Here is a 24,921-nt window from a genome sequence, read left to right as displayed (position 1 = left end):
GACGCGGGGACTGCCAAGCGGTGAGTCGGGCAGACGTGTCCTTGTCTTCTCAGCCTGGCCAGCTAAAGGAATTGCAGCAATGCAAACAAAGCACCCTGCAGTGCTCCCCACAACCCCCCGCCTCTCCCCCCCAAATCCTGGTTGCCTTCATAGGGAGAAAGCCATAGCAGTATCACCAAGGTGGGAAATGCCTAGTGAGGAGTCAGCCATCTTTCCAGGAAGAGCTGATGCTTAGGCTGAGACCCGGATGGGGCGGTGGAAGGTGTTGTTCCAGGCAGGGGAAAAGCATGTACAAAAGCAAGAAGTCCAGAGCAAAGGGTGTTTGAGAATTGCAGGAAGCTAGGTCCTGTTGGAGCATGGAGGTGGATGGGCTGGAGGATTGTCCAGAAATGAGTCCAGGGAGGTGAGCAGCTGGGTTGTGATGCATGTAATCTGTTAGAAAGGGTTCACGGCTCACTGGGGGCCTGAAATGCATGCATAAAATCCCAGTAGCTAGAGGACAGCAAGAATAAGCCAGAGCCCATACGAGGACAGTGGGGGAGGGGGAGGGGACTGCTGAAGGGGGCAGGGCACAGCCCCTCCGATGGCTCTGCAGCAGGCCCCCCAATCCAAGGCTGATGGGGGCCCAAAGGACACGGTGCAGGCCCGGAGCTGCACAGATCTAACTGTGCCACTTTCTAACAGGCCTTGAGACACTACTTTATATTTTTCAGTCTCAGTCATCTCACTTATAAATTGGATAATGATAAATACCTTCCTGAGTTGCTTGGCGGGTTAAATGAGGCTAAAAACATCTGGCACTTAAAGAGATGGTAATAAGAGTAAGTTGATTTTTTTCAATTGATTTTGGTGTACATTTGGAAACCTGATGCCTAACCTGGGATGACTTAGCTTCATTTCCTCCCACGAGGCATCTCCTGTTCGGGGGCCCCCACCCGGGAGGAGCCCTCCCTGGTGCCCGCCATCTGTCGCTGGCACTGGCCCCAGGGCTGACCTGGAGTCTGGCACAGGGCCGCAAGGATAATTACCACTTCTGAATCGATTCCTTTGAGCCCTTTTGAGCAGGCTGAGGAATGCCGTGATTAAAATGATTAAAAACCTGCCTCCTATTTCACAGCTTTTAATATTTGATAAGATTTTGAAGAGAGGGATGAGAGCAGGGTATGAAATCTGGCAGTTTACAATCCCAGCTTCCAGCCCCCTCAGGAACTTATCAGGGCACTGAAAAAGGCAAGAGCCAGAGAGAAAGAGAGAGAGAGAGTGCATATGAGGGAGGGTACGCTGGCATGCATCCTCCAGAGAGGGAAACCACAGAAAGAAAAGGGGAGGAGATCCTCTTCCTTTCAGGTTCTTCGTGGTTTTGAAAGCCAGTAATACTTAAGATTATTATTACAAAAATGATGCTAAGACAATAGCAGCGATCATTTATCAGGCACCCAATATATGCCAGGCATGTGTGTAAGGAATAGACCTTTAGTTTTCCCAATGATCTTAGAAGGGAATAGATTTCTTCTTAATTTTATAGAAAACAGAGGCTCAGAGAGGTGATGTGACTTTTTCCTGGTATCACTCAGTCAGTTACTGGGAGAACTGAAATCCACACTGTGTCGATTGGGCCCTGCGCCCCACCCAACACAGCATTGTGGAGCATCAAAGCAGGAGCAGGAAAATGCCACAGAAGAGCAGGAGCCCTCGGGTTTCTTCCCTGTCCCCACCCATAGGCATGACAGGCAGTTATCTTTGAAGAGAACAACTGCAGTGGTCAGATATCAATGCCCAAATGTTTTGCTTTTTGTTCTTCCAGCTCATAGCCTCCCTCCACGCTCATTTTCTTCCTTTCATCTGGGTCTTGATGACTCTGCTGGAATGTTAGCTCATCTAGGACAGCTTCTGTCTTGATTCAAATAACCTGACAACGCTCAGCACGGCTGAGCACTTACCGAGTCCTGAGCACTTTCTGTCTCTTTTCCCACCCGTTGTCCCGTGATGCACCACAGCCTGACGAGTTAAACACTGTTGTCATCTTTATTTGACGGATGAGGAAACTGAGGCTCAGAGGTGTTGGGAAGTTCATTCAAACAACCCCTACAGGGATCTGGACTGCCCTCCAGAGTGGAAAAGACAGCTTGAGGCTTCTGAAAGCCAGGTCTGGGAGGGCCACAGACTGTCCCCAATAGTGTCAAAGAGTTCACGGTTCTACAAAACCCTGTGTATTTGGGGTCGGTTGTGGGGAGGTCTGCCATATAGGGCCACCCAAGACAGACAGGTCATGGTGGAGAGTTCTGACACAACGTGGTCCAGTGGAGAAGGAAATAGCAAACCACTCTTGCCTCTGATGCAAACAAGCTGTTATCAGAATGTGCTCCCTAAAGAAGGTTTGAGAAGTCGCTTTGTTCTCTTCATCTTGGGAAGGTAAGAGAATGTTCCAGATTACGGTGAAAGAGCTCTGTCTCTGTCTTCCGGAGGTCATCCTGCCACCACCCCCCTCACCTGCCCCCGATACACACAAGGCCATGACTGTTGGGGGAAGGGTCCCAGGGTTGCAGCCACTGGCTGCTTCCACTTAGAGAGGGAAGAGATACACCTGAGCCCTTTCTGGGTAGAGTCACTCGGTGTGTGGGGTCTAAAATCCATCCTGTCCAACTGAGGAGGCAGAATGGGAGTACGTTAGCCATTGAGAATCCCAAATGGGATGCAATGTGGGAGAGGAAGTGAACAAGCCTGGAAAGCTTCAGAGAAAGAGCCAGGACCAGGAAGATTTCGGCTCAGTACAGGTATGAACGTTCTCATAGTCAGAGGGGTCTATGAAAGAGGATCACCATTCATAGTCAGGACTAGAAGAGTGTGGGCCAAAGTCATGCACCTATGCGGGATGTTGTAGAGGGTACTTAAGCCTAAGGAGAGAGTTTTCGAACTTTAAGATCTCTTTCAACCTCAGGAGGGCAGTAAGCACGGAACCAAACTCAATCTCTTCCTCCATGCCATTTGAGCAGTCAGCACATGTTTGGGACATACCAGTTTGTTGAATGAATGAATGATCTGCTGCCATAGATACACACCAAAGTGTTCAGAAACACCAATGAGGGAAACACCAATTAGTATTATTCTGTTAATAATAAAAGTCACATGAAGTCCTCTAGAGTTCAGATAGTCCATATGGACAAACTCCTTTATTGCTCCCATGTTATAGATCAGGAAACTGAGGTTCAGAGTCAAAGGTCACACACGTTGAAGGCGGCAGAGCAGGGAGTCAAACCTGCAGGGGTCTGACTTCTTAGTCATGCTCTGTACACTAGGGCCACCCTGACTATGGTTACAAAACTCACCCTTTGCTAAGGATGTGGCCTGGACCTGGGGCAGCTCTTCACTGAGACGCTGCCTGCAGCGGGGAATGTTTTAGAGCCAGAACAGGAGGTGCTGCAGTGAGCAGCTGCCTCCAGAGTCAGGTTTGCTAGCTGGTTTCCATTTTTCTGCTTGGAGATTCTTGGTCAGGTCTCTGCTCTCCTGAGAGTCCTACCAATACTCCCAGCATTGGTGGTCTCTTTGTCCCCCTGGGGTTTTCCCTGCTACCCCTCCTCTCAGCCACTACAGGTCACCTCCAACCAGTGACCCGCCCTGAGCCTTGTTTAGATGCCACAGTTCACTGCTGGTCCCTTGGCTTTGTTCAAACTTCCATCCATCACCTTGACTCACATACACTGCATACCCCCCATTCAAACTCTGACCAGCATGGCCCAACGACCCTCTTTCTTCCTGTCTCTGGTCTCAATTGTCTTCCTTGTAGCTTCTTAATCTTTGCTTCTTCAATGATTAGATCCTGACTTTCTGTCTGAGCTCTGAAGCCCATTTCCATCTCCTGCCCTGTTGCCTGGTCCATATGAGACCCTAAACTGACTCATCACTGAACCTCCTTTTGTCCTCTTAGCTCTTCGCCCCTGGGCTGACCTCTCTTCCTCCTGACTTCCCATCTGATGTCTGGTCTCATCTCTGACTCCTTTACCTCCCATCCCCCACGCTGACTCATCCCTTGGACCAGGGTGTCTCCACGGTGACCCTTCAGGCACTTGGGATTGGACAACTCTCTGTGGTGAGGGACTTCCCTGTGCATTGTGGGGTATTTAGCAGCACATCTGCTCTCCACTCTCTAGAGACCAGGAGCACCTTCCACTACTTGTGCCAATCAAGCATGCCTCCAGAGATTCTCGGACATTCTCAGGGGCAAATCCCTGTATGGTGAGAATCACTGTCTCTGAGCTCTGTGCCTCTGTATTCCATTCTCTGAACACTCACACTGTATTCCATTCTCTTCCACAACTCGACCTGTGCACTGCTGTCTCCAGTTCTCCCGTGTGCGTGCTAAGTCACTTCAGTCATGTCCAACTCTTTGTGATCCTATGGACTGTAGCCTGCCAGGCTCCTCTGTCCATGGGATTCTCCAGGCAGGAATACAGGAGTGGGTTACCCTGCTCTCCTCCAGGGGATCTTCCTGATCAAACCCAGCTCTCTGGTGTCTCTGAAGTCTCTGACATTGGCAGGCGGGTTCTTTACCTCTGGTGCCACCTGGGAATCCCCTGGCTCCCCTAGGTAACAAGTATTCCCACCTCCCAAGCTACATACTCCTGCCCTCCAGAATCCTGAATCAGATTCTTTTCCTGAGTATCTGACTGCTTGCCACAGACTTTCTGTTCTCCATACTCTTGCCACAGCTTCCTTCTTCCTGCTTCTTTGTTTCCCTCCTTCTCCTGCATTGTGATTTTGCATTTTAATGGCCAGTTCAATCTCTCAGGTGCTTTGGGTGGGTCGTTAATTTCACGCTGCGCTACTCCCATTAACAGCATCGCCCCTGACAACCAGGAGCCAGTTTCACTTCCATCCTCCCTCTCCTCTGCCTTGTGTTTTGCTTTGGTCCAAGGCCCTGGTTCGATTCCTGGGTCAGAAAGATCTGCTGGAGAAGGGATAGGCTACCCACTCCAGTATTCAGGCCTGGAGAATTCCATGGACTATGTAGTCCATGGGGTCACAAAGAGTCAGAAACGAATGAGTGGCTTTCACTCACTCAAGGCTTCTTCACTAGTGCAGTCTCCAGGAGGGACGGCAGCCCTGCTGCATGTATCAGTGTAGACTGTGCGGTCTCTGAACCATGGGGATCTGCTTCCCGAGGGGAGGGAGGCAGCTCGGTGGGTGGGGAGAGCATGGGTGTCTTGGTCCATCCTGTCATTGTGTGAACTTGGGCCAGTCATTGAATTGCTTGGAGGCTCAGTTTCATGCAGCCCTTCCCTTTTCCCTTAAAAGCGTAAATGAAAATACACTAGTACAGATAACTCAGAATTAGGAGACAAGTTTCCTCTCATGACTGTCCTCTTTCGGACTCAATACACATATCATTTTTGCATTGTTGCTAATGTATATGCTGCATTTGACTCATTTTTCTCATTTACTTACATATTAGGCTTCTTAACACTTTGCTGTGTCATGTGGAGATGAGGCACGTGACTTAAATATACTGCCTAACTGGGCTTCCCTGGTGAGGCAGATGATAAAGAATCTGCCTGTATTTACTCCTCCCAGCAATCCTAGGAGACAGATACTATGTCCTCCCATTTTATGGATGAAGAATTTGAGGTCGCAAAGTCTCCTAGGGAGAAAGTGACAGGGCCAAGGTTGCAATCCTAGTTTTCTCAACTTAAAGCATATGTTTTGAAAAAAAGCACATTGTTTCTCACATAAACATTAATAGATTTGAATAAGCTGGTGCATATAAAGTGCCCAACAAGTGTCTGTGCACACAGTGGGTACCTATCAACTGTTCATGCTTTTCTTTACCTGTTTGGGGAATGGATAATAGATAGAAACTGTTAATGTTTCAAAAAGAGCAAAGGGCCTTTTGAGTTCTTCCCTTTGCCTGACCACACTCTCTGTGGAGCCCTAGGTTCTTTTAGGCAGAGGCAGTATGTGTCCCCCATGCTTCGTTCAGCACCTTGGACAAGGTTTAGTAAATAGTTATTGATTGACCCATTGACTGCAGCAGCACTGGGGGTGCCAAGTCACCTCCATGATGTCTCTGTGGGGAGAGATGGGGCTGGTGTGCTGGCCCACAGCTGCTCCCAGACAAGGGCGTTTGCATAACTGGAACGTGCTGTCCCCAGCTCTAATAAAGATCCGAATGTTACTAATTGGCAGGCAGAGGCTGTGTTCTCTCTATGGGATCAGAAGGGAGCAGAGCGTGCCCTGAATGTTAATTTCCTCTGCAGCCTGCACGCAGGGGCGGGGGACGAGAGGGGGAGGAAGAAGGGCCCAGGGGCACAATACATCCCACACACAGAGCTCTGGTCTCACGGCCCTTTCATCAAAACGTACAGAAGCAAAAATGAAAAGGGCACAGGATCTGGGGCCAGGTAACTAGGATTGGGTTTCTGAATCTATGTCTTACAAGCTAAGGAAGAAACAAACCCCTTGGTCTCTCTGGGTCTCAGTTTCTTTCTCTGTCAAGTGGAAACAAATGTAACTGGCAAAACATTCGTTGACTAAATGGATGAAACCTGATAGGCTTTTCAAAGGGTGTGACATCAGCGATACAAATAGTCTGTTTGTTCTCAAGAGCATAAACAGGCAAAACACATCATAAAAATAGAAAATAATGACATTCAAGCTTCTGGGTGAGGTTGGCCAAAAGTCCCATGTCTCCTGTGATGAAGAGTAACACCATGTCCTAGCCCAGTGGTACCCATGACTGGTTGGGTAATTATTTGAGGAGCTTTTAAAGATACAAATTCATAGGCCACCTCTCTGAAGACAGTGTGTTTCAACAGGTCTTAGGAGGGTAGGGAGAATGCAGGAATCTGAATTTCTATTGGTGCCCCTGAGGAACTCATCAGAGAGGCAATCATAGTTTGTGCTCAGTCACTTCAGCCGTGTCAGGCTCTTTGCGACCCCATGGACTGTAGCCCGCCAGGCTCCTCCGTCCATGGGATTCTCCAGGCAAGAATACTGGAGTGGGTTTGTCATGCTCTTCTCCAGGGGATCTTTCTGGCCCAGGGATCAAACCGCGTCTCATGTCTCTCGTATTGTCAACTGGGTTCTTCACCGCTGGCACCACCTGGGCAGCTCCACCCCACAGCCTTTTCTCCCCTCCTCAGCACCTCTGGCCACTGGAAAGACCGAATGAGGTATCACAGGAAAGATGTTGTTCCAGTAAGAGCTGTTCTCAATTTACCCTCCAGGACCTTTAGGGAAATTTGAAGGATTTAAATGAGCAGGACTGAAAGAATATGATTATAAAAAAAATATGGAGCTTTAATTTTTGAACTCCTCCAGAACATGAGTACAGTTTTTTATTTCTACTTTATTTATTTAATTTTTTCATATTTCCAAAATAGTACTTTATTTTTTCAATTTGTGAAGAAGTTGCAAAACTTTTTATTTTTTTATCTTTTTATTTTATATTGGAGTATATCCAATTAATAATGTTGTGATGATAGTTTGAAGTGGACAGAAAAGGGACTCAGCCATATATATCCATGAATTCATTCTCCCCCAAACTCCTATATTATTAGCACTGGCTGATGCTGAAGCTGAAGCTCCAGTATTTTGGTCATCTGATGCCAACAGCCGACTCATTGGAAAAGTCCCTGATGCTGGGAAAGACTGAGAGCAGAAGGGGAAGAGGGTGTCAGAGGGTGAGATGGTTGGATGGCATCACCGATGCATTGGACATGAACTTGGGCAAACTTCAAGAGATGGTGAGGGAGAGGGAGGCCTGGCGTGCTGCAGTCCATGGGGTCGCAGAGAGTCGGGTACAACTGGGCGACTCAACAACAACAACAGTGCTAATATGTAATGAACTCATCAAACATGCATAATTATAGTAATTAGGAATTATAAAATAAAAAACTATCAGTAGAAGGCCCATGACTTCTTTCTGAATTTCTGATGAACATTTGTGTACCTCTGGGGTGTGGGCTCTTCTATTTGACGATAACTCCTGTCAAGGATTCAGAAGACCTTTCTTGATGTTCAGAGTGTGGCTGTGACATTGCAACAGAGGAATAAGGATGAAGGGTCCTTGGGAAATCTGTGTGTGTGTGTACCTGTGTGTGTGTGTAGGGACAATGTTTGAAAGCAAGGATGTGTTGGGATAGAAACCTTCCTGAAAAAAAAAAGAAAAAAAAAAAAGAAAGAAACCTTCCTGAACATGTTCAACATCATAAAACCTCCACTTCTAAACTGCATAGCATACCTTTCCATTCCTATACAGGGAAGACATAAGAAAGAGGGAGACAAAGGAAGACTTTTACTGCATCTCTTATGCCAAATATTTAGCACAGATCTCCTCGCTCAGAAAACTCAGGCCAGAGTGTGAGGTGTCGGGGAAAGGGCAGGTGATATCATCAAACTGAATTTAGGACTGTGAACGTATGTCCAGCAAGCTCTGGGTACCACTCCATGCAATTCCATCAATATCAGCCACTGGAGTGAAATTCCAAGAAAGTGAGCAACTGATTGATCCAAAGTCAGCACAATCACTGGCTCATTCCTTTCACCGCTGGGCCTTCACAGTCGGGGGGTGTAAAGTGTGCCCTGGCCAAAGCGGAGAGAAGAAGCACCTGCTGAATCAAGAGGCAAGACTTGAGGCTCCCTGCAGTCTGGGGGGCTTCTGACCCACAGTGGGGATGAGTAAATGTCAGGCTGGTGGACAGAGGATGGGGAAGCTCTGGGTTTCGTCGGCTCTCCCAGGAAGTTTCCCGTGCATCCAAGACTAAAAGGGCAGATTATGGGGGGAACTAGAGCTGGGTGTGGAGGGTTGTGAATGGGGATGAGAAATGCCTCTGGATACCAACCCGATAGTCTAGAAACTTGGTATCCCAACCCTGGGTTTCCTTTCCAGAGTGGAGGGGAAATGAGCATCCGTCTTGGGGCCAGGGACTGCCAGAGGCCACATGACTATACCTGGCCCCATGCGTCATTCCAGGGCTTGGAGCCCATTCTGGGCAGATGTTCCACTTGCTGTGTTTCATCCTTCAGCTGAAGATCTGATCCCCGGGCTTAGGAAGACAGATTTCTCTGGACTGCAATTCCAGGAAACTTTAGATGAAAATGCGCCTCTTGTTGAAAAGACTTTCTTGAGAAAATAGAGCATGTCTTTCTCTGACACAGCAGCTCAGGGGCTGGGAGATGACAAGCAGAGGATGGGGGGAGGGAGGCCCACAGGACACCAGGCTCTGAGAAGGGCTCTGGAGAAATAAATGCACTTGCAGGGATCCACTGGGCTTTGGGAATGGACAAGAGAGAGGTGCTCCTCCTGCCTCTTGTGAATAGCGGTGAACACGGCAGCCAGGGCCCCTGCCTCACGGAGTTCTTGTACAGTTGTGTGGCCCCTGGGCATGGGTTTCACACGTCCCGTTGATGCCCACTCCTTCATCCTTGTCACTGATCCCTCCAGGGCTCATCCCTGCCTCCATATATAGGCTGGGCCTGCTGCCTAGAATCCCCTCTGCCTCCTGTCTGCCTTACAAATGTATATTTGCTCTCTGGGTCTCAGCTTCATTTGAACTCCCCCAGGAAGCCCTCTGTTATCCTTGCTGGGCCAGCTGCCTCTCCTCTCTGTTTCCATTTATCTTAGCATTTGCCTTTTCTGTTTGTCTTTGAAAACATAATACAGTCTTTGGGGTCAAGTCTCAGTCCTAATCATTTCGTAGCTTCAGTTCCAAGGATAAGTCCTGCCATACAGTAGGAAACTCAAGAAATAAGTATTGCATCAAACTGAATGGACCACTGCTGTGTACCTGCTGTGTGCATTAAGCAACCTGGGCAATGGAGACGTGAGGGAGAGGCTTTAAGACACTTCCAGTCTGGTGGAAGGTAACCAGAGGCAGAGACTTTGCACCTAAGTGATAAGTGATAGATGAGCTTTAGGCGATGCCTTCAGGGACAGGGGCAAGAAGTTGCTCAGTTGCTCAGCCATGCCAACTCTTTGGGACCCCATGGACTGCAGCACGCCAGGATCCTCCGTCCTCCACTATCTCATAGAGTTTGCTCAAACTCATGTCCATTGAGTCAGTGAGGCTCCTTTTGCCTTCAATCTTTCTCAGCATTAGGGTCTTTTCCAATGAGTTGAAGGGACAAGAAGGGAAGTAGGTAAATGCTGCCTCTAGTCTTGCTTCTTATGTCCCCTTTAGACACTCACTCCAGCCAACTTCCTGTACATTCCTTCTATAGCCCGGGACCAACTCCCTCCCTGCCTTTCCACATGCTGTCCTCCGTGCCTGTAACGATCTCAGCCCATTCAGACCCTGCCCACCCCTTCTGTCACGGTCACTGTGTCTGCTGTGTCATCCACATGCCAGTAGCCCTCAGTGGGGTTGGCGACACAGGCGGGAGGGCAATGTTCATCTGAGGATCCAGGGGCTGGCCAAGCAGAACGGGGACTTTTTAATTGACATTTAAATGTCAATGCACCACATTAAATGTTACGGGTGTTTCATCACAGCTCGCAAGGAGCATAAACACATCTCCAGCTCCTTAAGAACTGCCCACATTAATCACAGATGCCCTTTGTAAGTGGAAACAAACCCAGGGCAGATGCCACACTCTAGCCAGAAGCTGGAAAGCAAGGAAGTCCATCACAGATAAGAAATCTGGCCTGGCCATTGGGCCTCTTAATATGAGAAGGATGGACAGTTAGAGAAAGAGATTTGCCCAGAAGGAGAATCAGAGGAAGAGGAGGGGGAGCGGTGGGGGGAGACTCAGGGAGAGGAAGGCAGAAAGGTGAGACATAGGAGACAGAGAGGAGGAAACACAGCCGAAAACCCAGAGAGAGACTCTAGGGGCCGGAGTGGGGTCAGGAGCAGGAGCGGGGGGAGCTTAGACAGAAAGAGACAGGCAGAGAGAAAGGCAGGCTAAGACCGAAAGAGACACGTTCATAGAGAGGGACACAGGGAGACGAACAGAGAAGGCGAAGAAGAGACAGCGACTGTTTACAGGAGCCAAGACACGGAAACAACCCAAAAGCCCATCAACAGGGGACTGATTTGAGAACCTGTGGCATATGTATATGTGGTATCCAATGCATGCCTGTATATGCAGTATATAAAATGGAATATTACTCAGCCACAAAAATGAGCAAAACACTGCCGTTTACATAGATGGACCTAGAGAATATCATACTAAATGAAGTCAGACAGAGAAAAACGAATGTTATATGATATAACATGTGAAATATAAAAGTAATAGAAATGGATCTACTTATAAAACTGAAGCAGACTCGCAGACAGAGAAAACAAACTCATGGTTACCAAAGCAGAAAGTGCCGAGGGCGGGGCGGGGGGGAATGAATTAGAAGAATGAGATTAACAGATAAAAACTACTATACATAAAATAGATAAGCAATAAGGATTTACTGTTTTTAACACAGGGAGCAATTTTCAAAATCTTGTAATAATCTATAATGGAAAATAATCTGAATATATATATATATATGCTGTTTCAGCTAAGTCACTTCAGTCGTGTCCGACTCTGTGCGACCCCATAGACGGCAGCCCACCAGGCTCCCCCGTCCCTGGGATTCTCCAGGCAAGAACACTGGAGTGGGTTGCCATTTCCTTCTCCAATGGATGAAAGTGAAAAGTGAAAGTGAAGTCGCTCAGTTGTGTCCGACTCTTAGCAACCCCATGGACTGCAGCCTACCAGGTTCCTCTGCCATGAGATTTTCCAGGCAAGAGTACTGGAGTGGGGTGTATATATATATATATATATATATATATATAAAAAACTGAATCGCTTTGCTATACACCTGAAACTAACAGTATTGTAAATCAACTATGCTTCAGTTTTAAAAAAGATAGTGACTGAGAAGCATCAACCTGCAAACGAAGATGATTCTTATTAGACAGTCCGGGAAACTTGACTCCGGGATACCCAACGGCTGTCTGTCACCTTCACATGATCCCCAGGGGAGGGGTTGGAGGAGACGAAAACACTGGCTAACACGAGGTGGTTCCAAACACTTCTAGCGGTTCAGCCGTTAAGACTCCACACTGCCACTGCAGGGGGCACGGGTTCGATCCCTGGTAGGAGAACTAAGATCCCACATGCCACAAGTGCAGCAAAAAAACCCAAATCAAAACAAAACAGAAAGACAAAAGACATGAGGTGGTCCTGGGAGGGAGCGGGCCAGGAAATTCACAACACTGCTGTACAACATGGAAGTCCTACCGCACCCATGGGGCAGCTGAAACTGAGGTCCAGGTCACAAGGTGAGATACTCAAGGTCACAGGCAGAATCAAGCCTAAGACTCAGGTCTTGTCTTTCCCAGGGCTTCTGCCATGAGCCAGCACACCTGTCCAGACACTCCAGCTCTCTGCCTGCTCAGATCTGAAGCCTGACCCAGGCTTTTAGCCCGGATCCAGACTGGGAGTGATAAGTACTGGGGCATTCACAGCTTGTCATGTCAAGTTGTGGGGAAGAGCACAGAGAATTCCCTCGTGAGGCTTCCTGCTGGAAGCCCAGGGAAGAGAGGACTGGAGGGCAGGTGGCTGACCTGACAAGCTCTGTCTGCCCCACAGCGAACTTGGCTCTTCCTGCTGCTGCCCAGTATAGGGTCCACAGGAAGAATTCAGGAACCTGCTTTATGCTGACCACTGACTTTACTGATCAATTTAAAATTGTTGCTGCATAAACTTTCTCGTGACAAAGTAGCTGATTTACACAAAATAGACACAGTTTACAGTGTAAGCCTGGAAAAGGAAATGGCAACCCACTCCAGTATTCTTGCCTGGGAAATCCAATGGATGGAGGAGCCTGGCAGGCTACAGTCCATGGGGTCACAAAGAGTCGGATACGACTGAGCAACTTCACTCACTCATAGCGTAAGCCTATGTTGCAAGGCATATGATTGAACTACCTATGGACACCCAACTCGCCCAACTTCAGAAACACAACAGTGACCAAGTAGCTGAATGTTCCCTGGGAAATACTGCCAGCCTTATTTACATGGATGAGGGGAAAGCAGGAGGGAACCGGGAGAGTAGAAAAGGTGGCTGGGACTGGAATGACAATCTGGATGCTCTCCAGGGCTGAGGCTGAGGGGTCTACAGCTTTGGGAGCTTGCTGACTTGTGGGCATCTGTCCATGTTTATCTGTCAGAGCTCAGACACATCTGTTTCAAGCCCCATCATTGTCTGGCAATTAAGTCCAGTTTCCCTAACTTGGACCAACTCCCTCACAGATTCGGGCCAAGAACACTGGGGATGGATGCAGAAGAGAAATGTCCAAAGTACCTTCTTCAAGGAGCCCCACCCAGGGGAGTACTGACAATAAATAGGCCCTGACAGCACGCAGTGTCCTCAGCAACGGAAGGTGGGTAGACACGAAGGATTCTAAAGATGGTTGGACAGCATCACCCATTCAATGGACATGAACTTGGGCAAACTCTGGAAGATAGTGATGGACAAGGAGGCCTGGCGTACTGCAGTCCATGGGGTCACAAAAGAGACGGACACAACTTAGCGACTGGAAAACAACAGCAACAAAAGTAAGACTCACTTAGCCAGAAGAGGAAAATTTAACAGAGACGGGGATTTGGAGGCTGGGCTTTGAAGGATGAATAGAAGCCTACCTCAAGGCCAAGGGGACGGGAGGGCCATCCTAATCCGCACACAGAGCAAGTGTGATTATAAAGTTTGGGGAGCTAGGGTATGCTGTAGACAGTACTGGGGAGGAAGCCAAAACTGACTAATATATGTTGCTGCTTTGTAGGTAATTGGACATATATGCAAATAACTAATTGTGGGTCTGTTGTGATAGCTTGAATAAGAGTAATATAAACAGCACTTTGGAGCTATAGAAGCATAATTTTGAAGACAATGAATTCATTCTTTGTGGTGGTGGTTGTTTAGTTGCTAAGTTGCATTTGACTCTTTTGCCGCCCCATGGACCGGGGTCCACCAGGCTCTTCCATCCACGGGATTTCCCAGGCAAGAATACTGGAGTGGGTTGCCATTTCCTTCTCCAGGGGATCTTCCCAACCCAGGGATCGAACTCACATCTCCCGTAGTGGCAGGTGGATTTTTTTTGTTTTTTACCACTGAGCCACCTGGGACTTCTATCAAATTTGCAAAGGGAATGTAGGTGGTAATAGAGAGAAGGTGGTTATGTCTAGGGTGACGGTGGATGCTGCCTTGAGGAGTGATGTTCAAGCTGGGATTGGGAAGGAGATTCTCAAGAGCAGATCAGACAAGATGCCCAAAGATGGTGCACAGCCCAGGGTAGACTTGCCTTCAGAAAGACTTCGAATCAAAGCCTGTATGCGATGGAAGAGGACACAGGGATCCTTTTTTCAGTGCTTTTATTTCACAGATGGAGGAACTGAGGTCCTGGGAAGAAAAGGGACTTATTCAAGGTCACTCAGCTTGTTTAGGGGCTAACAAGATACAGCTCCATACGTCAATCTGCAATTTCTGGATTTTAAACAACTCTTGGATTTATAAGCACTTTGTTTTCTTTTATTAGATTTGTGTCATAGCTGATGCCCTTAAGGGTTTCTGTTTGTGCTTTTCCAGCTCATTAAAACATACTAATAGACTAGGGACCATTAGAGTTTCAACTTGGCTGCCTCGTTCAGGGAAAGGCACAGGTGGGTTAGACGGCAGAACCCAGGTTCATTCCCAGCCGGCCCCAGGGACCGCACAAGCTGACGGCCGCGCTGACGGCTGCTCTGACAGCTGTCGGGGTCACTCTGAGAGTCCTCCTGTCACCTTGAGTGGAGTCACTCTGCCCACCCCCAGGCCAGTGTGACCTTTCTCTACAGGTGAACTTGGCATCCCACCTGTCCAATGATGCAGCTGGAAGAGACATTTCCCCCAAGGTCCCACCCAGTTTCAGCCTTCCAATCTTAAATGGCAAGAGCAGCTTAAATAGCCAGCATCTTTGATGGTGGCACTTTCCTTTCAAGTTCATCATCCCAAGCAGTTCCCTCTGTCTAGAAATGCTCTTCCTAATAACGGTCATATGACTCAAACATCGGGCTTCCCCGATGGCTCAGCGGTAAAGAATCACCTGCAGTGCAGGACTCACAGAAAGACACGGGTTCAGTCCCTGGGTCAGAAGATCCCCTGGAGGAGAGCATGGCAAGTCAAGTACTCTTGCCTGGAGAATCCCATGGACAGAGGAGCCTGGCGGGCTATAGTCCACTAGGGTCACAGAGAGCTGGACACAACTGAAATGGTGAGCTTGCACGAGACTCAAACATGAGCTTCTTAAAGAGGTCCTCCCTGATCCCCATCGGCACGGCGTCACAGTCCTGTGACTGTTTGTCCCTGAGAGGACAGGACCCACATTGTTTACTGCTGGGGACCTAACCCCAGGGGCCAAGCCTGGCACACGGCCCTGAGGAAATGCTTATGGCATGAGCTGCGTGAAGAATGCCAGGGAGAGTCAGGAGAGAGGAGGCAGGGAAAGCGGCAGGAGGTGGCAGAACTGCCCACCTACGGTCACTCCTCCAGACTGCACCTGTTTGATATGGCTTCACAATGGACAGTTTTCAGGAGAGAAAACTGTTGACCACAGTTTGTCCATATTCAGTCCAGAAAATATTCACCCACCCTGACAGTGGCTAACACACTCGAGTGCTTCCTATGTGCCACGTCCTTTCAGTGCGTGAAGATGCCCCTCCTTTGGTGGATACTGGTGGAACCCTAGTTTACAGCTCAGGACAGGCGCCCAGGGGTGTCGAGTCAGTCGGCCAAGGTCGCACAGCCAGCAAGGGGCTGGCACAGGGGGTGGGACTGGAGCCTCGGGAGGCCGGTTGGGCTCTGGAGTCCACGTGTTTCACCTCTGCACTGCACTGCCTCTCCAGAAAGGGAAACCAATGGACCTGTTCACGTCACGACAGCTGGAATACAGAAATGCTTAGATACAAGGCCCGGTCTGTCCAAATCTGAAGGCAGGACAGCCCAGGGAATCTTTAGCAGGCAGCATCAGCAGTTGGAATCCAGGCTACAGACTAGCAAGAATCCCTCCATGTGGCAGCTGGAGCCGACCGCAAGATGAGGGCATAGAAATCTTCTGGGGCGTTAAGGGGTGCCTCCCCACCTCCCAACCAAGTGCTCCTGCCTCTCCTAATCACAGCTCAGGTTCTAGAACAAATGCCCAGGGCCTCCCTCACGAAATGAGCCATCTGCAGATGGGGCTGAAAAGAGATAATCGGAAGAGACACTTCAGATTTTTAGAGCGGGCCAGCTGGCTCCAGCCTGCTTCCGGGCCCATCTGCAGCGGGCCACCGCCACCCCTTCGTATCTCTCCCTGCTGACACCACGCCCTCCCCTGGCTCGCTCTGGCCTGGGGAGCGGGGACTCCAACCACAGGGAGCAAATCTGAGCAGCGAGGGCAAGGGAAGGGTTGACGGAACTTCACGAGGGTGGGGCCACCTGAAGCACCGGAAGCAGCTCACAGAGCAGGACCAGGAATCTCAGGAGACTGGCAGCTCGGGGACATTCTTCCTCGTCCTCACCCCCTAACTGTCTCTTGCAGCTCCTCCAAGAGAACTCTGGAGGGACCCTGGGACACAGCAGTAAGGAGGAGGTTTAGGGCACACTGCTTCAGACAGACTTTCAGGCCAACCACTTGCTGTGTGACCTGAAAGTGGTCTGATGGGCCTCGCTTTGCTCATCTGTCATATGGGGATAACAACACCTGCTTTATGGAGTCTTGAGAATTGAGTCTTGAGATGTGTTTCATGTGGATAATGCTGTGTCTAGGATGTATTCTGTGTTCAATCAACAGGCAAGTATTAATAGTTGCTATTGTCCTGGAAAGTTCCTTGTTGGAGCAGGTCATGGAAAGTTCCTGGCTGGCTGGTCTACACTGGCCCAGCCTTGCCCAGTGCTAAGGCAAGAGACTGGATCACAGGTACCTAGAAACCGGGCTGGGTCTGAGCAGTGTTTCCATCCCGTTAGCCTTTCCTCAGTGACTTTCCGCCCCTGCTTTGTACCCCTGTTACCCCAAATTATAGGACAGTCTCAATAACTTGATGTTGCAGCGCATGGGCTTAGTTGCCCTGAGGCACGTGGGATCTTAGTTTCCTGACCGGGGATCAAACCCATTGGAAGGATTCTTAACCACTGGACCACCAGAGAAGTCCTTCCCAGGGCTTTCAAAGACGCCATCCAAGTTCATTTTATGAGGACTCCATGGGGAGTCCAACAGGAATACCCCTGTTGACAGCCTCCCTGCAAACTGGGCAGCGAGGACTGCAGGACTCAGGAGTGTTTACTCCTGACATGCTGGCACTTTCCATCATCTGCCCAAGAACTGCTTGGGGCAGAGTCTTGGGGTGGAGGAACCTGGGATACAGTGCCATAATGTAGAAGCTGTGGGGCCAGACGGCCCTTGGGGGAGAGTCCTGAGGCCACTGCAGTGACAGTGTGACTCAGAGTCTCAGTTTCCTCATCTGTAAAATGGGATCATAATATCAACCTGGCAGGTGACAGAGAAGATTAAACATCAGACAGGCATGGAAAGTGCTCCACACACATTGGCTCCTGAAGTAACCTCTGTCCCTTTGGAGGGCATGGTTCCCACTTCAATTGCTCTGCCCCCAGATGGTTAGATAGCATCACCAATTCAGTGGATTTGAGCGATGAATTTGAGCAAACTCTGGGAGATAGTGGAGGACAGAGGAGCCTGGCATGCTGCAGTCCATGGGGTCACAGAGAGTCAGACAGGACTGGGTGACTGAACAGCAATCCCGAGTGGGGGGACTGGGTGCTGGGAAGCCAGCCCTGCAGATGCTGTTGACAATCGCTGAGTGGCACACCTGCATTAACTTAAGTAACGGCGTAGCTCAGTCTCGGCCTAATTGGTGAACCTAGGTCTGCAGACTGTTGATTGGTGGGGCAAAGAGGAGCCTGAGTACTCTTGTTCTAAGAAGATGGGGCTGGAAGGAAAGAGATTCTGCTTCGCCTGCCAGCAAGGAAGGATAATTACAGCGCTTGTCAAAATAAGATGTGGAGATAGAGCCCATTCCCTGCCAGCCAGTTTCTCAAATCCCCTGGGAATCCCTGGTTTAATTAAATACCTGGTGCAAATGCTCGGCACCGGGTGTCGAGAACATGCCTGGATTAAAAATCCACCCCAGACAGGGCCCGGATGAGCACATTCCCCCTCCCCTGCCCACAGGCTCCAGGTGGTGCTGGGGAAGAGGGTGGGGACAGAAAAAGGAGAGGAGCGTTGGGAGAAGAGGATGACTAACACAGGAAAGAAACAACCGAAGGAAGCTCCAGAACTGAAGGCTGCTGCAGAAGGGATTAAATGGAACATAGAAAGAATTTCCCAACTGGGAATCGTGCCTGCAAAGATATTCTCTCTTGATTAAGAAAATAAAACTCACATCCTGAGTCTGGCCACGGGTGGTGAATCTCCATTTGGGGAGGACGGCAGAGCTGCTCAGCCCTGGTTTCTAAGATGCAGCGGCTTCACGAGGCTCATTCATCAAGCCGCCTTCCCCATTCCTCGGGCCTCAAAAGCCTCTGCCCTGTCTTTGCCACCTTGGCCCCATTTTGTACACAAGAGCCATTCTAATCCCTCTACAGAATGACTGAGCTTGGCTGTGATATTAGACAAGACTTAACTGAAATCCTGAGATGACAGCTGGAAAATTAACACCGATCATATCCTGAGTCTGGATAAGCTGGCGTGCAAAATGCAGCTTCCTCTCAGAGGCTCCCGGGACCTTCCCATCTTTCTTAGTGGTCAACAATCCAGACCCCATTCTGGCTCACCTCCTACTGATTCTAGATTGGGTGTCTCAACATAGTGGCCAAGGGACTTGATCTAGATAGCGCTTAGATATATTTTCTTGGGGACACACAGTCTTCTAAAAATCAGATAATTTTGTATGACATCTGTGTAATGAAAAATAAGATCTGGCTGCACAGGGTCACATCCCCACAGGCCTCAGTGGTCAACTGGAACCAAGGACAGGCCATGCCCTTGCAAGCATGTGACATTAGCATATGGGACTAGAGCCTGGACTGTGCGGGCAAGAGTCGTAACGGGGCCCTCCTGCACTGCCTGTCTGCACGGCACCAGGTACTGGATCAGCTGTACGATCTCACAAGAGGCTGAGCCTGTGTTCCCCCTCTCACCCGTCCATCCACTCACTCAGCACCTACTTACTAAGCACTCCCTCTGTTTCATATATTCTGCTAAACCTAGAGACAGAAGGTTAAGTAAGACAGACATCCCAGGTCCACCTCCTGGTCACTCTGAGTTTCCAGTCTGAGACCCTCTCACTACTTGTAAGGAATTGTAGCTGGAAATGCTCCATTATGCTTTTTCTTTCTGTATTTGTTGGCTATGCTGCACAGCTTGCAAGATCTTAGTTTCCCAACTAGGGATTGAACCCTCAGCAGTGAAAGCACAGAGTCCTAACTACTGGGCCACCAGGGAATTCCCTGTAATGAACTCCCTTTCAAGACAGGCCAGCCTTCCTAAGAGGTGTCCTTCTTCTCCCATGATGATCACTGTGCCACTGAACAGCTCAGCAGTACCACTATGTGTACAAGAGGTGCATTAGCCTGCTGAAGGGCACAGGTGGGGTGGAGATCTCTCCATTACTCTAGCTCACAGACAACAGAGGGGAGAGGGCATCAGGTGGAGTTAAAAAGAAGTGGACTCCTTACCCTGTATTTAATCCTGGCTCAGTGCTACCTTGGGCAAGTTACTTAGCATCTCTGGGTCTTAGTTCTCATCACCTGTTAAATGAGGATAATGATAATTCCTACCTAATGAATTGGTTATGAGAAATAATATTTGCAAAGTGATTAAGACACAGTAAGAGTTCTACTTAAGGATGTGTGTGTTAGTTGCTCAGTCGTGTCCAACTCTCTGTGACCTCATGGATTGTAGCCCGTTGGGATCCTTTGTCTGCAGAATTCTCTGGGCGAGAATACTGGAGTGGGTAGCCATGCCCTTCTCCAAGGGATCTTCCCAACCCAGGGATTGAACCCAGGTCTCCTACATTGTAGGCAGACTCTTTATCGCCTGAGCTAAAAGGATATGATTAACAAATGCACACAAATTCTGAGACAGGGGTGCAGATCATGTGAGTTCCAAGCATCCTTCCATGATCAGGGTCATAGGAATCATGTGCAAAACAGAGCTGTCCCTCCCAGGGCTGCTATATTATACAGGACGTGCTGGACAAGGGTGTTGGACCCAGTACTGGGCCACACGAGGGACTCATCCAGGTTTTCTTTCTTCATCTCTCCCTCTGGCACACACTGGCAGCTTCATGCTTCGGTGTGTGGCCTCAGCACACCCTTGGGACAAGTTCCCTGCATATCAAACAGCCTGGAGCTGAAGATGATGTCATTCGCTGGGAGCTCTCCAGGGCCAGCTGGTTTTCTGAGGAGGGAGGGAGGTAGGAGGGACGGAAAGATTGCATCTCACCACTCTGAGACGCCGGCGCGCTAACCCTGCTCCTCGTTAGCACCAGCCCTGGCCTGGACAGCTCCTGATCTCTGGTCCACTTAGTCCCTTCTGCAATTCCTTCCCCACACAGCTGAGCTTTGAAAAGCATCAATGGGAACTTGCTATTCCTGCTTAAAACCATCTAGCAGCCTCCCCGCTGCCCTTAGAATAAAACTCCTTGGTATGGCCCAGAAAGCCCTGTGCGACCTGGCCATTGCTCTCCTTTTGACTCCTGCTTCCAGCATGCCCTCTCTCACTTACTGTGGTCCAACCATGACTGCCTTCCTTCTCTTCTCTCTGCATGGCCTGGAGTGGCCTTCCATCTTCTCTCAGATGTTTACACATCTGAGCCCTTTCTGTTAAGGTAGTCTGAGCACAAATGCCGCCTCTGCAAGGAGTCCTCCTGGATTTTGCCATCAAAGAGCTCTCCGGTCTCCCAGCACCACCTGCCCACGTCCCCCATGTTGTTTCCTTTGTAGCACTTATCAGTGCTCCCATTCATCTCACAGCTTTGTTACCTTGATTGCCATCTGCCCCCACCCCGTACTAGTACAGCAACTGACCACAAAACCATGAGAACACCACTTGGTTTTGCTCTTTTTGGCTCAGCTGTGTACCCTCAGCCCCTCACACAGTGCATGGTGCTGAGATGACTCAATAAATATTTGTGAAATCAATGTGTGGCTGAATGGGTTCATTCCTTTCAGAGGTCAAGAGATGTATCCTGGTCCCTCCCAGGGACTGATAGTGCACTGAGACCTCCTATGACAAATGGCTCTAATTTTAAAAACTTCCTAAAGGCTATGAGAAGGCAGAGTCCTTGATCTATAGCACCAAGAACCCAGTCTCCATCCAGCCCACCCAGACCTCACCATGAACAGGCACACAAAACCACCTACATGCACATGTGTGTACATGCATAAGCACACACACACACACACACCTTTGTGCAAATAAGTGAAACTGTGTGGATGGAGGAAAAGAGAATGGATTACCAACCTGGTGAAAAGAAAATCTGGGCAACACAGATCACAGCAGAAGGGGTGTGAGCTTCTGCATCGCTGCCGCCCCACAGTGCACGTACCGCTCTCTGGTGTTCTACACTGCGTGGGGTCGAGAGCGGACTGCGCGTCCAGGCACGGTATGTACCTTCAGGCAGCGCCTCCCACCCAGCACAGACAGACAAGAACATGACCTTGCATGTGGCGAAGGCCACACAGACACAGGCAGAAAGCATTACAGGAGGTCAGGCAAAGGAACATTCCAGTCTATTCCAGGGCTAAGGACGATGCAAAGCTCTAGAGAGGCTCTGACTGTGGAGCTGAAGGATAAGTGTGTGTTTTGTCCGTGTTTTGCTAGAGGACAAGAGAGAGAATAGGCAAGTAAGGAGAGGACATGAAAAAGGCATGGATGTGTCCATGTACGTGGAGTGACTGGGCTGCAGTGGGTTGAGTGTGGCTGAGCTCATACATGATGAGAGGGGAAGAGATATGGCTGGGGAGGGAAGCTGTGGAGAGTCTTTAATCCCTGCTAAGGCACCCGGATGTCTGGAGCACAGACCTGGGGAAACTCCAGAGCCTGCTTGACAAAGGAGAACTGTGGTCAGTCTTAAACTTTAGGAAGATTACATTAGCACAGTGCGGGGTAGGGATTGGAAGAATGTGAGTTAGAGGCAGCAAAATGAGATAAGGTGGTCAGTAAGAGAGGATTAGGGCCTATTCCAGGGAAATGGAATTTTAGAGAGAAATGAGAGGATGGATTTAAGTGTAACTTAATAAGGAGACTCACAGTTCTTGGTGACCAACTAAATGCAGTATTGAGTGAAAGGAAGGAGTTGAAGATTCCTACTACTGTCATCATCATCATCACCATCACTGTCATTAGCATCCTCATTACCCTCATCAGAATCACCACTGCTACCGTCAGTATCATCCAACATCATCACCACCATTACCGCTGTCAGCACCGTCTTTGTCATTATCATAACCATCGTCCCAATCATCACCACCATCGTCATGACAACCACCACCACCATCATCATCCAACACCATCATCGTCACGATATTCATCACCATCACCACCATCGTCATGACAATTACCACCATCGTCATCCAACACCATCATCGTCACGATATTCATCACCATCACCACCATCGTCATGACAATCATCACCACCATCGTCATGACAATCACCACCATCGTCATGACAATCACCACCATCGTCATCCAACACCATCATCGTCACGATATTCATCACCATCACCACCATTGTCATTCCAGTTAACATTTAGGGGACTTGGTTGTACTTCAGACACTGTTACAGAGCTTAACTTAGGAGGAATCTTCAGATCCACCAGAGATTCCAAAAGTCTTAAAGTGACCTACTTCTTACCTGTCTTTCCTGAACTTCCTTTCCTAGGTAAATTCTGCTATTCCAGAAAGAAATGTATTTGGATTTAGTTTTTCTTATGGTTCTCTTGAGTAGTGCAATTACATCAGTAGGTTTCGTAGCCTCCAGACAGGGTGCAAACAGCCGGGCTAACTGCCCGGCTCACGGGCCTGTTCCGTAACTTGAGGAGCATTTAGGTGTCTAACCACTCGCTTTTCCTTTCTTAATGCCTCCCATGACAATCCAGTGCTACCAGAAGCTCCACAAGACAGAAACCATGTCTGTTTTGTTCATCAGTGTATACTCACAGTGGAAGGTATAGCGGGCCTTCAACAGGAATTTGCTGAATAAGCGTTATTTATCTCCGTAAACCACTTTTCAGTGTTCATTGAGGGTTGACAAATTTCTGTGACAGAAGTGAACTCTATCTTAAAAAATGAATTATTACTGTTCCAAGTTTCTTATATTTCTGTGGTTAAATATGACTTGAAAACAGTGAATCAAACAAAATTAAACAGTTTTTTAAATAGCAGGACTTCTCTGAGTTGTGAATATTCTATTGTATGTTGTGAATCTCTAGGAGAAAGCTCATTATATAACATTCCTTCAGTTCATTTCAGTTCAGTCACTCAGTCATGTCCAATTCTTTGCAACTCCATGGACTGCAGCACGCCAGGCTTCCCTGTCCATCACCAACTGCCGGAGCTTACTCAAACTCATGTCCATTGAGTCGGTGATACCATCCAACCATCTCATCCTCTGTTGTCCCCTTCTCCTCCCGCCTTCAATCTTTCCCAGCATCCAGTGAGTCAGTTCTTCGCATCAGGTGGCCAGAGTATTGGAGTTTCAGCTTCGGTATCAGTCCTTCCAATGGATATTCAGGACTGGCTTCCTTTGGGATGGACTGGTTGGATCTCCTTGCAGTCCAAGGGACTCTCAAGAGTCTTCTCCAACACCACGGTTTAAAAGCATCAATTCTTTGGCACTCAGCTGTCTTTTTAGTCCACCTCTCACATCCATACATGACTATTGGAAAAACCATAGCTTTGACTAGATGGACCTTTGCTGGTAAAGTAACGTCTCTGTTTTTTACTATGCTGTCTAGGTTGGTCCTAGCTTTTCTTCCAAGGACCAAGCGTCTTTTAATTTCATGGCTGCAGTCACCATCTGCAGTGATTTTGGAGTCCAAGAAAAGAAAGTTTCTCACTGTTTCCATTGTCTCCCCATCTATTTGCCATGAAGTGATGGGACCAGATGCCATGATCTTAGTTTTCTGAATGTTGAGTTTTAAGCCAACTTTTTCACTCTCACTTTCATCAAGAAGTTCTTTAGCTCTTCTTTGCTTTCTGCCATAAGGGTGGTGTCATCTGGATATCTGAGGTTGACATTTCTCCTAACAATCTTAATTCCAGCTTGTGTTTCATCCAGCCAGGCATTTCGCATGATGTACTTGGCATATAAGTTAAATAAGCAGGGTGACAATATACAGCCTTGACGTATTCCTTTCCCGATTTGGAACAAGTCTGTTGTTCCATGTCCAGTTCTAACTGTTGCTTCCTGACCTGCATACAGATTTCTCAGAAGGCAGGTCAGGTAGTCTGGTATGCCCATCTCTTTAAGAATTTTCCACAGTTTGTTGCGATCCACACAATCTAAGGGTTTGGCATAGTCAATAAAGCAGAAATAGATGTTTTTCTGGAGCTCTCTTGCTTTCTTGATGATCCAATGGATGTTGGCAATTTGATCTCTGGTTCCTCTGCCTTTTCTAAAACCAGCTTGAACATCTGGAAGTTCACGGTTCATGTACTGTTGAAGCCTGGCTTGGAGAGTTTTGAGCATTACTTTACTAGCATGTGAGATGAGGGCCATTGTGTTGTAGTTTGAACATTCTTTGGCATTGCCTTTCTTTGGGATTGGAATGAATATGGACTTTTTCCAGTCCTGTGGCAACTGCTGAGTTTTCCAAATTTGCTGGCATATTGAGTGCAGCACTTTCACAACATCATCTTTTAGGATTTGAAATAGCTCAAATGGAATTCCATCACCTCCATTAGCTTTGTTCGTA

The 24,921-nt window shown here is 48.5% G+C and overlaps 1 protein-coding gene and 1 long non-coding RNA gene across 5 annotated transcripts in view; one reads left to right on the top strand and one right to left on the bottom strand.

The window, feature by feature from the left end:
• The window catches only part of KCNIP1 (potassium voltage-gated channel interacting protein 1), a 407,743-nt gene that overhangs the window by 188,483 nt on the left and 194,339 nt on the right, over positions 1 to 24,921 (bottom strand). The window lies entirely within an intron of this gene.
• Positions 1 to 24,921, top strand: part of LOC101904552 (uncharacterized) — a 53,670-nt gene that overhangs the window by 1,291 nt on the left and 27,458 nt on the right. The window lies entirely within an intron of this gene.

This window comes from Bos taurus, chromosome 20, assembly GCF_002263795.3.
Source record: "Bos taurus isolate L1 Dominette 01449 registration number 42190680 breed Hereford chromosome 20, ARS-UCD2.0, whole genome shotgun sequence".
NCBI lineage: Eukaryota > Metazoa > Chordata > Mammalia > Artiodactyla > Bovidae > Bos > Bos taurus.
This window is presented reverse-complemented; position numbering and strand designations above follow the sequence as displayed.